Genomic DNA, 15302 nt, shown 5'->3' with positions numbered 1-15302 from the left:
CATACAGACGTGAATAACCTCACATTTCCCCATATTCTACTCCATCTGCCACCTTCTTGCCCACTCACTTAACCTGTCTATATGCCTTTGCTGTTGCTTTGTGTCCTCCTCTCAGCTTACTTTCCCACCTCGCTTTGTATCATCAGCAAACTTGGATACATCACACTCTGTCCCTTCATCTAAGTCATTAATATAGATTGTAAACAGCTGAGGCCCAAGCACCGATCCTTGCGGCACCCCACTCGTTGCAGCCGGCCAACCTGAGATTGACCCGTTTATCCCTCCTCTCTGTTTCCTGTCCATTAACCAATCCTCTATCCATGCTAATTTATCACCCACAACCCCATAAGAATAACAACCTTGAATGTGGCACCTTATTTAATGCCTTTTAATCCCACCTGCCCAGAACTGGTCTCAATGCCCCAGGAATCTGAAACCCTCCCTCCTGCACCATCTCTCCAGTCATGCATGAACCTGTCTTATCCAACTATTCCAAGACTCACTAGTGTGTGGCACTGGGAGTAATCCAGAGATTACGACCTTTGAGCTCCTGCTTTTTAAACTTCTTCCTGAGCCCCTGAAACTCTGACGACAGGAGCTCGACCCTTTTCCTTCCTATGTCATTGGTTCCCACATCAGCCACGACTTCTGGCAGTTCCCCTTCCCTCCTCAAAATACTCTGCACCCTCTTGGTGATATCGTTTACCCTGCCTGGCACCAGGGAGGTAACACACTGTGCGGAACTCATGTCGGCGATTGCAGAAACGCCTGTCGATCTCCCTGACTATCGAATCTCATGTAACAACTGCATTTCCTTTGGCTCCCTGTGCAGCCGAGTCTCCCACGTTGCTGTGGATTTGATCCTGACTCTACTCCCGAGGTTTCAACACCCTCACTGGTTTGTGAGTGCCACACTCCCTGGGGACTCCTGCACTGCCTGCCTGTTGCTCCTCATCTGTCTGGTGGTCACCCACTCCCTATCCCCCTGAACCCTCTGTAGTTGTGGGGTGACCACCTCCTGAAACGTGCTGTCCACGAAACTCTCAGCTTCCCGTATGCACTGTAGTGATGCCGGAGAGGGCCGGGACGGGGGGGTCTGGACGGAACGTGATGGGATGTGACAGCGGGGGTGGAATGGGGCGAGGGGGGTGGTGGCATGCGGGACTGATGGAGGGCGTGGGGGGGGGAGCGGTGCGAGGATGCGAGGGGACCCTGCAGGGTAGGAAAAGTTTGGACCCAGGAGAGTTGGGCAGGTTTTGAGAGCAGGAACGAGCAGAAGCACAGCCTTGATTCCAGTTCAGCATTGATTCCAGTTCAGCATTGACCCAATAGATTGGAAAATTTGTCCAACTGTCTCTTAACTCTTTATAAAGGGAGAGTGAAGGATAGGGCCTGTCCTGCACTCCCTCCTCACTCCTGCAGCATTGCAGTGCTCCATCAGCCCATTGACCGCCTGCATCATTCTGTATCAGTCCTGATTATATGAGGGTTGGCACAGTCATCTCCTTCTGTGCCCAGACGCCAACACATCTTATTCTACGTGTGTTTGGTATCTCTGGAAATATCAGCGTTGTGGTTATCAGGATTTAACTACAATCTGTAGCTTTTTGCCTGTCACGTCCTTCCTTCCATTTATCTGCGGTTTGTTATAAATTCTGTTAATCAATCACCCACTGTTTTGTTTTATGACCAGGTGAATCGACTTTCTTGCAGAAAGCAGGATGCGAACGCTTGTCCTGGACTGAGGATTTCAGGGTGTTTCCCAGTCGGTCCAGGGTTATCAGAAGTCTGGCCACAGAAAGTCACAGACAGGAGTTATTTGTTTGATGAACGACAAGGTGGTCCCTCTTCAGTAACGGACAGGGTCCAAACTGATGAGGACACTTCATTCAAACATACCAGCCACCAGCACCCATGGATGTGGAAAAATGCAAGCAGTTTAGAAATGGCAAAAGTGAATACAAACATCTTTAAAAGTCCTCCTGTTGGAAAGAGACCATCAGTGACGGAGTGGAATCTCAGAACAGGATCAGTGAAGATGCTGAATCAGGATTGAACCAGTCGAAGAATCTTACGCAGGTTCTAGTGCCACAAAAACACATGTTTCCAAATGCTGCTTCACCTCAGTTTTACAGCCACACTCCTCCCGTCCAGCTGTACAAGACCAGCAACTCCCTCGCAAAGATTTGGGAGGCCTACCAAGATTCTCCGTGTGGGGCCCACTGGGAGAGCTTCTCCAGAGAAATGCAGAGTCCAATGGGTTTGAATCCAGTGAGAGAGACCAAGGAATGGAGAAACAAGGGACAGCCTTTAGAAGACATTTTGAATGTTTCCCAACACAAGTTGAGAAATATTGGCATCAACATCTTGGGTAAACAAGCAAAAGCAGTCAGCTGTGGGATAATATGGGAGTGTCAGGATGATCTCCCTGAGGGAGGGGATGTGGGTGGGAAGGTTGGTGCCAGATATAATCATTCCAAACTCCCGCCAAAAACCCAGGATATTTTATTTAAAGGCACAAAGTTACATTCTGAGCAGACGCCCAAAGAACACCATATGGTGCAGCATCCCCGAAACATTCATCATTGTTCATCACTTAAGGAAAATGGTCTCCAAAAAGTCAGACCAGGACAATATGAGGGACTGCTCCACCCATTAGAACTTGACAATCTAAGTGTTTCACCCTCGCATTTCACCTGGAAGGAGGCTGCAGATCGATGGGACAGAGATTTGATCAAGCAATCCAATTTATTCAGCAACAGTGAAGTGTACAAAGAAAATGATGGCCATGATTGCACTCAGTCACAGGCCTGTGAGAAAGCAGCTCAGGGCTGGCCTGGTGTGAATGATAGATGGGCCTGCCCTGTGCTGGAGACTGGATATCTGTCAGTGAAAGGCACCAGTGAATTGTTTGAGGAGGCCTTGGATCACAAGTCTTATTTAAACTGGAATGGCGATAATGAGCACGATTACCCTCAAACAAAAGCTTGGTCAATCCTTCTCTCACTCTATTACCCCCCATCAGACACCTTAGAGTGGAGTGAATCACCTTTGCCAAGTTGGTGTGGTGTTCCTCAGAGACGCACTTGGGGAAGTACAAGTCCAGAGGTGTGGGATTTCCCCAGAATAAAACTCCACTGATTGGAAGAGGGTTCGATGTGGTTTCTGGATTCAGGGCCAGCTGGGACTGCCTGCTGTCCTCCCCAGGTCAGGCTACCTTTGGAGTATAAAATAGGAACCAGAATAGGCAAGGGAGAGAAAGAAACTGCACGAACAAACCAATATAAAACCAACGTAATATCAAACTCCCAATCTCACTGTTGCTTGACGGAGTTTAATGGAGGCGACTCACCATCAGCCCCTGCTCGACACCAGGTGCCTCATCATGAGGTCAAAGGAAGTTTACAAAGTATAACAAGGTTCAATCTGATGGTATAGCTGAGTGCAGGAGGTCACAATGTGAGGTATAACCTGGGTTCTGGGTCACCGTTCCATCTCACCCCTGCATTTCCCTGAAGCTTCATTTCCCTCTGTGCCATCTTGCTTCACGAACCAATCATCCAAAAGGTAAACACAGTGATACCACAGAGCAAAACCGTTTCTGTACAATGTCTCCCAAAACGGAACTGGAGCACAGCATCGTGACTCCTACAACCGGGGGACTTGAGAGGAGATGGAGTGTCCGACTGTGATGTGATGCTCTGTGCAATTCACTGACTGAATTGGTTCCCTTTTACATTTGTAATTATTCGATCAGAAAATGTGATTGGACAGGCACGAAAAGATCAGTGACAATCCTAGAGCTGGATGATAATTTCATTGGATATCTCAGGGGACCTGATGGATCTTAACAGTGTGACCTATTGACCAGAACCAATCTGTTGTGAGCCCTATTGGATAGGATATGCACATATGGTATTGATAGTGGGAGCTACAGGATCGACAGTCTCGGTTTTAGGATTTTGTTCTGTTTGTACATCTCAAATGAACGGCCCCATTGCCAACATGAATTGTGTTCATGGGAACAAAGGATGTTTTTCTGTACATATTATTCCAGCTGCAAATTAACTGGTGTGGAATAAAAATTAACACAGGGATTTTCCTGAACAATTTCTTCGTTCATTGTTTCCAACCAGACATGGACGTGGTTCATTATCCAGTGACCCTCCACGGGGCGCGGTCGGTTGGGGGCCATGTGAGGTGGGACTGTGGGGTGGGGGGGCGGAAAGGGTGGGTCGAGGGGGCATGTGAGGGGGAGGGGCGTGTCGGAGGGGGCATGTGAGGGGGGAGGGTCGGGTCGGAGGGGGCACGGGAGGGGGAGCGGCGGGTCGGAGGGGGCACGGGAGGGGGAGGCGCGGGTCGGAGGGGGCGCGGGAGGGGGAGGCGCGGGTCGGAGGGGGCACGGGACGGGGAGTCGCGGGTCGGAGGGGGAGGGGTCGGAGGGGGAGGGGCTTGTCGTAGTGGGCACGTGAGGGGGAGTCACGGGTCAGAGGGGGGTCGGAGGGGGCACGTGTGGGGGAGGGGCGTGTCGGAGGGGGCACGTGAGGGGGAGGCGGGTCGGAGGGGGCACGTGAAGGGGAGGCGGGTCGGATGGGGCACGTGAGGGGGAGGCGCGGGTCGGAGGGGGCACGTGAGGGGGAGGAGGGTCCGAGGGGGCACGTGAGGGGGAGGCGTGTCGGAGGGGGCACGTGAGGGGGAGGCGGGTCGGAGGGGGCATGTGAGGGTGGAGGGGCGGGTCTGAGGGGGCACGGGAGGGGGAGGAGGGTCGGAGGGGGCATGTGAGGGGGGAGGGGCGGGTCTGAGGGGGCACGGGAGGGGGAGGAGGGTCGGAGGGGGCATGTGAGGGGCCGGTCAAACTGGAGGCCATGGAGAAGTCTCACTTGTGATGACACTGAGTGTAAATTTTAGGTGTCTCTTTTTGTATAATTGTTTCTCATCAAAGATTAAAATTTCCATTCAAGCTGAGTATCCTGCTCAACAATTGTTCACAATTCTGTCAGTCAGTCAGCGTCAAGTTAGCTCAATGCCAGGTATTGTTGGATTTGCTTTAAAATGCCACATGATTCCAATAGTTTCTGTGATGTTTTGTGTGTCCAGTGACAGGAGCTGGGATGGGATTTATGGGATGGAATTTATGGGATGGAATGTGAAACAATCTCGCTTCTCGTGCAGGAGAGCGGTCAGCTCTTGGGTTTATTTAACCAACTGGACAATCAGAGCAAAGGGATAAGTGAGCACAGTCTTAAACTCCTGTCTGACTTTGGTCTGAGTCACGACGTAGATGCAGGTGTTACTGCAGGAACTGAGGAGTTGCAGTATCGGCCCGATGTATCCTAAGCCGCCTGGAAGGTGGTTGCCGAAGATTTGATCAGTGAAGTGATTTAACACAATCCGTTCGTGGATGGTGGACACAGCTTGTGTCATCCACAGCAGTATGAAGCTTGCAGATATGCTGAAGAGCAGAACGATGGACCTCCTGCGGTTCTCCATCTCAGTATCCTTGTGATTCTCCCGATCACGCTTCCCCCGGAGCCCCCTGCGCACTCGACTCGCCAGTAAAATGTGTCTGACCGTCAGAGCGTTGAGGAGCAGAATCAGCACGAACGGGAGCAGTGGGGTTAACGCACGATGAAAGTAGTCGAATGCTTTCCACAGGGGTGAGGTATAGTAGCTCCACCTAACCCGGCAATATATCGGCATGGAAAAAAGATAGAAAACTTCATATCGAAAATACCAAGGGATGTTCTTCAAACAGCTCAACACACTCACTGTTCCCAGAACCACAGCCGCTGTTCTCGCGGTGCAATATTTAGTTTTCAGCTTCTGGCAACAAATGGCCACAAATCGATCAAAGGTGAAAGCCACGGTGAACCAGACAGAACAGTCCGTGGCTGCATGAATGAGACAGTCACCGAGACCACACATGGTAATGCTGTTTCTGAATATATCAATGAAATAAAGGATGACAATACGGTCCAGTATCACAGCAGTGAGGATAACGGTTAGATCAGCCGCTGCCATGGACACCAGGTAACAGGAGATGCATCGGGACAGACCACACTTTCCCCGGGATAAGATCAGGATCACCAGCAGGTTAACTGGGAGAAATCGGAACAAAAATGATCAGGAAAATCACTCATCAGATTGACAACAAAGATTGGACAGGAGTTTGTGAGGAATTTATACTGAGCTCACTGTGTTTCGCAAATGGAGACTGAACCCCAGACCTGGGCAGTGCCATCAATTTTTAAAAAATCATTCGTTCATGGGATGTGGGCGTTGCTGGCGAGGCCGGCATTTATTGCCCGTCCCGAATTGCCCTTCAGAAGGTGGTTGTGAGCCGCCTTCTTGAACTGCTGCAGTCTGTGTGGTGAATGTTCTCCCACAGTGCTGTTAGGAAGGGAGTTCCAGGATTTTGACCCAGCGACGATGAAGGAACGGCGATATATTTTCAAGTCGGGATGGTGTGTGACTTGGAGGGGAACGTGCAGGTGGTGTTGTTCCCATGTGCCTGCTGCTCTTGTCCTTCTAGGTGGTAGAGGTCGCGGGTTTGGGAGGTGCTGTCGAAGAAGCATTGGCGAGTTGCTGCAGTGCATCCTGTGGATGGTACACACTGCAGCCACAGTGCGCCGGTGGTGAAGGGAGTGAATGTTTAGGGTGGTGGATGGGGTGCCAATCAAGCGGGCTGCTTTGTCCTGGATGGTGTCGAGCTTCTTGAATGTTGTTGGAGCTGCACTCATCCAGGCAAGTGGAGAGTATTCCATCACACTCCTGACTTGTGCCTTGTAGATGGCCGAAAGGCTTTGGGGAGTCAGGAGGTGAGTCACTCGCCGCAGAATACCCAGCCTCTGACCTGCTCTTGTAGCCACAGTATTTGTATGGCTGGTCCAGTTAAGTTTCTGGTCAATGAGTACTTTGGCAGCATCCTTTTCTTTAGTGAAGATAGAAGCAATGTCACAGAAAAGGAGGAGGCATTCGATAAATTGTTTATGATAGAAATAGATGAAGATCATGGGGTGAATCATGGTTGCTGTGGGAGGTGAAGGTGGAAACAGAGATCTACCGGTCGCAGATCCATCTGTCCATGACTGTATTGGTCGGAGTGACCACTGCACATTCCTCATGGAGGCGAAGTCCCGTCTTCACACTGAGGACACCATCACTGTGCTAAATGGGATAGATTCAGAACAGATTTCGCAGCTCAAAACTGGGCATCCATGAGGCGCTGTGGGCCATCAGCAGCAGGAGAATTGTATTCCAGCACAATCTGTAACCTCATGGTCCGGCATATTCCTCACTCTACCATTACCAACAACCCAGGGGATCAACCCTGGTTCAATGAGGAGTGTAGAAGAGCATGCCAGGAGCAGCACCTGGCGTACCTAAAAATGAGGTGCCTACCTGGTGAAGGTACAACTCAGGACGACATGCATGCTAAACAGCGGAACCAGCATGCTATAGACAGAGCTAAGCGATCCCACAACCAACAGATCAGATCATAGCCCTGCAGTTCTGCCACATCCAGTTGTGAATGGTGGTGGACATTTAAACAACTAACGGGAGGAGGAGGCACCGTGAACATCCCCATCCTCAACGATGGCAGAGTCCACCATGTGAATGCAAAAGACAAGGCGTTTCAACCATCTTCAGTCAGAGGTGCCGAGTGGATGATCCAGCTCGGCCTCCTCCCGATATTCCCACCATCACAGATGCCAGCCTTCAGCCAATTCGATTCACTCCACGTGATACCAAGAAATGGCTGAGTGCACTGGATACAGCAAAGGCTATGGGCCCCGACAACATCCCGACTGTAGTGCTGAAGATTGTGCTCCAGAACTAGCCACGCCTCTCGCCAAACTGTTCCAGTGCACCAACAACATTGGCATCCACCCAACAATGTGTAAAATTGCCACCACCTCCTTTCATTCCTTCCCAATCTTTCCTGAACACCTTGTATCCAGGAATATTTAGTACCCAATCCTGCCCTTTTATGAGCCTGGTCTCCGTTATCGCCACGACACCATATTCCCATGTGGTTATTTGTGCCTGAAGCTCACCGACCTCATGTACCACTCTTTGTGCGTTTACACACATGCACTGCAAACCAGTCTTAGACCTCCTCGTATTCTCTCTGGTGCCCATCACTCTGCCACATTAGTTTAAACTCTCTCCCCCCAGCACTTGTGAATTTCCCTGAGAGGACATTAGTCCCAGCTCTGTTGAGGTGCAACCTGTCCGACCTTCAGTCCGGGTAGTCTATCAAATGGACACTGATCGGACCTGGACAGTGATTTGAAATGGACACTGAACTCCCGGCCTGGACGTGCTATCAAATGGAGACTCATCTAATGTCCCACATGGCAGATTGGTCAAAAAAGTAAAAGCCCATGGGATCCAAGGGAATGTGGCAAATTGGATCCAAAATTAGCTCAGCGACAGTCAGCAAATGGTAATGGCTGACGGGTGTTTTTGCGACTGGAAGGCTGTTTCCAGTGGAGTACCGCAGGGCTCGGTAATAGGGCCTTTGCTTTTTGTGGAAAACATTAACGATTTGGACTTAAACGTAGGGGGCGCGATTAAGAAATTTGCAGACGACACAAAGATCGGCCGTGTGGCTGATAGCAAGGACTGGTAAGATGGGCAGAAAAGTGGCAAATGGAATTCAATCCAGATAAGTGTGAGGTAATGCATTTGGGGAGGGCAAACAAGGCAAGGGAATACACAATAAATGGGAGGATACTGAGAGGTGAAGAGGAAGTGAGGGACCTTGGAGTGCAGGTCTGCAGATCCCTGAAGGCAGCAAGATAGGTTGATAAGGTGGTTGAGAAGGCATACGGGATTCTTTCCTTTATTAGCCGAGGCATAGAATATAGAAGCAGGAATGTTATGCTCGAACTCTATAAACACTGGTTCGGCCACAACTTGAGTACTGTGCACAGTTCTGGTCACCACATTACAGGAAGGATGTAATTGCACTGGAGAGGTTGCAGAGGAGATTTAAGAGGATGTTGCCAGGACTGGAGAATTTTCGCAATGATGACAGATTGGATCGGCTGGGGTTATTGTCCTTGGAACAGAGGAGGCTGAGGGGAGATTTGATTGAGGTGTATAAAATTATGAGGGGCCTAGATAGAGTGGATTGGAAGGACCCATTTCCCTTAGCGGAGGGGTCAATAACGAGGGGGCATAGATTTAAAGTGATTGGGTGAAATTTTTTCCCTCGTTGCTGCTCTAATCCTTCTACCAGAGGGTGGTGGGGGTCTGGAACTCACTGCCTGAGAGGGCGGGAGAGGCAGAAACCCTCAACTCATTTTTAAAAATAACTGGATGTGCACCTGAAGAGCCGTGACCTGCAGGGCTACGGACCAAATGCAGGAAAGTGGGATTCGGCTGGGTGGCTCGTTTCTCAGCTGGCCAGGCACGATGGGCAGAATGGCCTCATTCTGTGCCTTAAATGTTTTATGATTCTCTGTCCTCGCTAGTGCTATCAAGCAATGACTGATCTCTGGACTTTGGCAGTGCTATCAAATGGATACTGATCCACAGACCTGGGCAATGCTAACAAATAGAAACATAGAAAATAGGAGCAGGAGTAGGCCATTCGGCCCTTCGAGCCTGCTCCGCCATTCAATATGATCATGGCTGATCCTCTTTCTCAAAATCATATTCCTGCGCTCTCTCCCCATATCCCGTGATGCCTTTTGTTTCTAGAAATCTATCTGTCTCCTTCTTAAATATATTCAGTGAATTGGCCTCCACTGCCTTCTGTGGTAGAGAATTCCACAGGTTCACCACCCTCTGAGTGAAGAAATTTCTCCTCATCTCAGTCCTAAATGTCCTACCCTATATCCTGAGACTGTGACCCCTCGTTCTGGACCCCCAGCCAGGGGAAACATCCTCCCTCCATCCAGTCTGTCTAGCCCTGTCAGAATTTTATATGTTTCAATGAGATCCCCCCTCATTCATCTAAATTCGAGAGAATACAGACCGAGACGACCCAATCTCTCCTCATACGACTGTCCTGCCATCCCAGGAATCAGTCTGGTGAACCTTCGCTGCACTCCCTCCATGGCAAGTTTTTCCTTTATTAGGTCAGGAGACCAAAACTGCACACAATACTCCAGGTGTGGTCTCACCAAGGCCCTGTATATTTGCAGTAAGACATCCTTGCTCCTGTACTCAAATCCTCTTGCAATGATGGCCAACATACCATTTGCCTTCCGAACTGCTTGCTGCACCTGCATGTTTGCTTTCAGTGACTGGTGTACAAGGACGCCCAGGTCCCTTTGTACATCAACATTTCCCAATCTATCACCATTTAAATAATACTCTGCCTTTCTGTTTTTCCTTCTGAAATGGATAACTTCACATTTATCCACGTTATACTGCATCTGCCATGTATTTGCCCACTCACTCAACTTGTCCAAATCGCCTTGAAGCCTCTTTGCATCTTACTCACAACTGATGATCCCACTCATCATCCAAATCATTGATATATATTGTGAATAGCTGGGGCCCAAGCACTGATCCCTGCTGTCCCCCACTAGTCACCGCCTGCCACCCTGAAAAATACCCATTTATTCCTATTCTCTGTTTCCTGTCTGTTAACCAATTTTCAATCCATGCCGGTACATTACCACCAATCCCATGTGCTTTAATTTTTCACACTAACCTCTTCTGTGGGACTTTATCAAAGGCCTTCTGAAAATCCAAATATATCACTTTAACTGGTTTTCCCTTATCTATTCTACAAGTCACATCCTCAAAAAAACTCTAGTAGGTTTGTCAAACATGATTTCCCTTTCATAAATCCATGTTGACTTTGTCTAATCCCGTTGATATTTTCTAAATGTCCTGTTATCACATCCTTTACAATAGACTCTAGCATTTTCCCCACGACTGATGTTAGGTTAACCGGTCTGTAGTTCCCTGTTTTCTCTCCCTCCTTTTTTAAATAGTGGGGTTACATTTGCCATCATCCAATCTGCAGGAACTGTTCCATAATCTATCGAATTTTGGAAGATGACAACTAATGCATCCACTATTTCCATGGCTACCTCTTTTACTATTCTGGGATGCAGATTATCAGGCTCTGGGGATTTATCGGCTTTCAGTCCCATTAATTTCTCCAGCATTTTTTTTAACGAATATTAGTTTCCTTTAATTCCTCCTTCTCACTGGACCCTTGGTTCCCTGGCATTTCTGGGAAGTTATTTGTGTCCTCTTCCGTGAAGACAGAACCAAAGTATTTGTTTAATTACTCTGCCATTTCCTTGTTCCCCATTATAAATTCTCCTGTTTCTGACTGTAAGGGATCTACATTTGTCTTCACTAATCTTTTTCTTTTTACATACTTGTAGAAGCTTTTACAGTCCACTTTTATGTTCCTTGCAAGTTTACTCTCATACTCTATTTCCCCCTCTGAATCAATCTCTTGGTCCTTTTTTGCTGAATTCTAAACTGCTCCCAATCCTTGGCTTGCCACTTTTTCTGTCAACTTTATATGAATCCTCTTAGGATCTAACACTACCCTTAATTCCTTTTGTTAGCCACGGTTGGGCCGCTTTTCCTTTTGTATTTTTGCACCAGAAAGGAATGTATAACTTATCCACCGTGATGCCTTTTAATGCAGCCTCCCAATCTATCAGAGCCAACTCACTCCTCATACTTTCGTAGTTTCCTTTGTTTAGATTTTGGACCCTGGTTTCGGATTGGACTTCACTTTCCATCTTAATGAAGAATTCCATCATGTTGTGGTCACTCTTCCCTGAAGGACCCCGCACAACAAGATTATTAATTAACCCCTTCTCATTGCACAATACCCAATCTAGGATAGCCTGTTCTCTGGTTGGCTCCTCAATGTATTGGTCTAAAAAACCATCTCGTACACACTCCAGGAATTCCTCCTCCAAAGTATTATTGCTAATTTGGTTTGGCCAGTCGATATGCAGAGTAAAGTCACCCATGATTACTGTAGTACACTTGTTACATGCATCTCTAATTTCCTGTTTGATCCCATCCCCGACATTACCACTATTGTTTGGAGGCCTATAGACAACTCCCACCATTGTTTTCTGCCACTTGGTGCTTCTTAACTCCACCCAGACTGATTCTACATCTTGATTTTCTGAGCCAATATCCTCTCACTATTGCTCTGATTTCATCCTTTACTAACAACGCCACCCCACCTCCTTTTCCTTTTTGCCTTTCCTTCATAAATATCGAATACCCATGGATATTCAGCTCCCAGCCTTGGTCACCCTGAGGCCATGTCTGTGTAATTGCAATTCTATCGTATCCGTTAACATCTATTTGCGCTGTTAATCCATGTACCTTATTACGAATGCTTCGTGCATTGCATTCAGATACAGTGCCTTTAGATTTGTCTTTTCAACATTTTTAGACATCTTAACATTTTTTTGTACTGTGGCCCTATTTGTCTTATTACCATTTTTTCTCACCTGGACCCTATCTGTTGGTGCACTATTGTTTGTACGCTCTGTCCCTTCCTGACACAATCTGGTTATCCTTACCCCAATCACTTTCCTGCACTGCTTCTTTGTCTTTTCTCTTTTGCATTCTAGATTTCTCTCCACCAGGACTCTCCCCCCCCCCCCCCCCCCCCCCCGCCCCCGCTTATTTAGTTTAAAGCCCTGTCGACCTCCCTGGAAATTCGATTCGCTCGAACTCTGGTCCCAGCATGGTTCAGGTGTAGTTCGTCCCAACGGAACAGCTCTCTCGTTCCCCAGGACTGGTGCCAGTGGCCCACGAAACAAAACCCACTTCTCCCACACCAATCTGTGAGCCACGCATTCATCTCCCTGATCCTATTGGCCCTATGCCAATTTGCTCGTGGCTCAGGTAATAATCCAGAGATTATCACCTTTGTGGTTCTGCTTTTTAATTTAGTCCCCAACTGCTCACACTCTCAGCAGAGCCTTTTTCTTAGCCCTACCTATGTTGTTGGTACCTACGTGGACCACGACAACTGGATCCACCCCCTCCCACTCCAAGTTCTTCTCCAGCCCGGAGGAGGTGTCCTTCAGCCTGGCACCGGGTAGGCAACATAGCCTTCGGGGCTCACGCTCCTGGCTGTAGAGAACAGTGTCTATCCCCCTAACTATACTGTCGCCTACTACAAACACCTTCCTTTTTACTCCCCCCACTTGAACGGCTTCCTGTACCGCGTTGCCATGGTCAGTTTGCTCGTCCTCCCCGCAGTCCCCGCACTTGTCCAGAAGGGTTGCAAGAACCTCAAATCCATTGGACAAGCGCAGGGACTGAGGCTCCTGCAATACTACCTCCTGGATCCCCGTACCTGCCTCACTCGCAGTCACTCCATCCTGTCCCACACCACCTGTCAATTCGAAAGTGTTTAACCAAAGGGGTGTGGCTGCCTCCTGGAGCAAAAGGTCCATGTCGCTTTCTCCCTCCCTGATGTCTCGCAATGTCCGCAGCTCGGACTCCAGCTCCTCAATTCGGAGCCGAAGTTCCTCGAGCCGCTGACACTTACTGCAGATGTCGTCGTCCTGGACAAAAATGTCCACACGCTCCCACATATTGCAGCAGCAACACATCTCTCTGTCCTCCCATTATTTTATTTATTTAATTATATCCTGACCTGGACCCTGCTATCAATTGCGCACTGTTTCCCAGACCTGGACACTGCAAACAAATGGAGACTGATCTCTGGATAGGCACAGTGCTGTCAAATGGAGACTGAACTCTTGACCTGTACAGTGCTATCAAGAGGTGACTGATTTCCGGTCATGGGCAGTGCGATAAAATGGAGACTGATCTCTGGACCTAGACAGTGCTATCGAATGGACAGTGACCTCTTGACCTGTGCAGCACTGATCTCTGGAGAAGGACAGCACTATGAAATGGAGACACATCTCTGGAAATGGACAGTGCGATCAAATGGCGATTTATCTACTTTCAAAGATGCTAAATCCCTTAATACTTCCTCCCTCATTAAGTTTATCCCATTCAATATTTCACACTCCTCCTCAACTACAATCTCTGCATCGTCCACCTCTTTGTGAAGACAGATGCAAAGTATTCATCAAGAACCATCCCCACATCTTCTGCCTCCAGACATGTTACTTTTTTGGTCTCCAATCGGCCCGACTCTTTCCTTAATTATCCTTTTGCTCTTTATGTATTTATAAAACATTTTTGGGTTTTTCCTCATGTCACCTTTGGTTCTTTTGCCAATCACCTTAAATCTATGACCTCTGGTTCTTAACCCTTCTGCCCATGGGAACAGTTTCTCTTTATTTACTTCATCTAAACCCTTTGTGATTTTGAACACCTCTATCAAATCTCCCCTCAAGCTTCTCTGTTCCAAGGAGAACAATCCCAGCTTCTCCAGTCTCTCCACACAACTGAAGTCCCTCATCCCTGGGACCATTCTAGTAAATCTCCTCTGCACCCTCTCTAAGGCCTTGACATCCTTCCTAAAGTGTGGTGCCCAGAATTGAACACAATACTCCAGCTGAAGCCCAACCAGTGTTTTGGAAAGGTTTCGCTTAACTTCCTTGCTTTTATATCTTATGTCCCTGTTTATAAAGCCAAGTGATACATTTCAGTCGGAAGAACGAGGAGAGGCAAAATAAACTAGAGGGCTCAACTCTGAAAGGTATATTAGAACAGAGAGATCTGGCGATAAATGGTTAAACCAGTCGCCCACCAGAAACGTTCATGTCTGCGTCCCTTGGACTTAAGGTACTCGAGATGAGGGCCGTACCGGGGTGGGGGGGGGGCGGGGTACGACCAGGGTGAGAGAGAGTAATGGTTTTAATGGGGACAAGGGCACCAAAGGTGGAGGTGAGGGTGTGATTGAGCAGATCGGTCGTTGCAGAAATGTTGTGGTGAATGGAGGGCCAAAGGGTGAAAGAGTTGGGAATTAGAAAGTGCCGTTGTAAGTGATTTGAGGGAGAGTTTTTTTCCGGGGGAAACACTGAAGGGAGTGGGGTTGGGAGGGTGAAAGGGGATGTGGGTGGAGAGGGTTCCAAATAGTTTATCAGAGATGGCCTTATCCGTGATGGGAGTAGAGAGGCCACGTGAGATGGCAAGGTCGAGAGGGTCGCTGTGACTTTGGGTAAGGGAGTTTATATGGAGGGAGAGATGAAGGGAGGATAGGAGGGCAGTGAACTCAGAGGAGAGAGGGAAAAATAGAAAGAGAGACATAGAGCGATTCAGAGAAAGAGTGAAATGGAGAGAATGAGAGAGAGAAAAGAGAGAGAGAGACAAAGTGAAATGGAGAGTGAGAGAGAGAGAAAAGAGAGAGAGAGACAGAG

This window comes from Heptranchias perlo, chromosome 42, assembly GCF_035084215.1.
Source record: "Heptranchias perlo isolate sHepPer1 chromosome 42, sHepPer1.hap1, whole genome shotgun sequence".
Taxonomy (NCBI): domain Eukaryota; kingdom Metazoa; phylum Chordata; class Chondrichthyes; order Hexanchiformes; family Hexanchidae; genus Heptranchias; species Heptranchias perlo.
Note: the sequence above shows the minus strand (reverse complement) of the source record.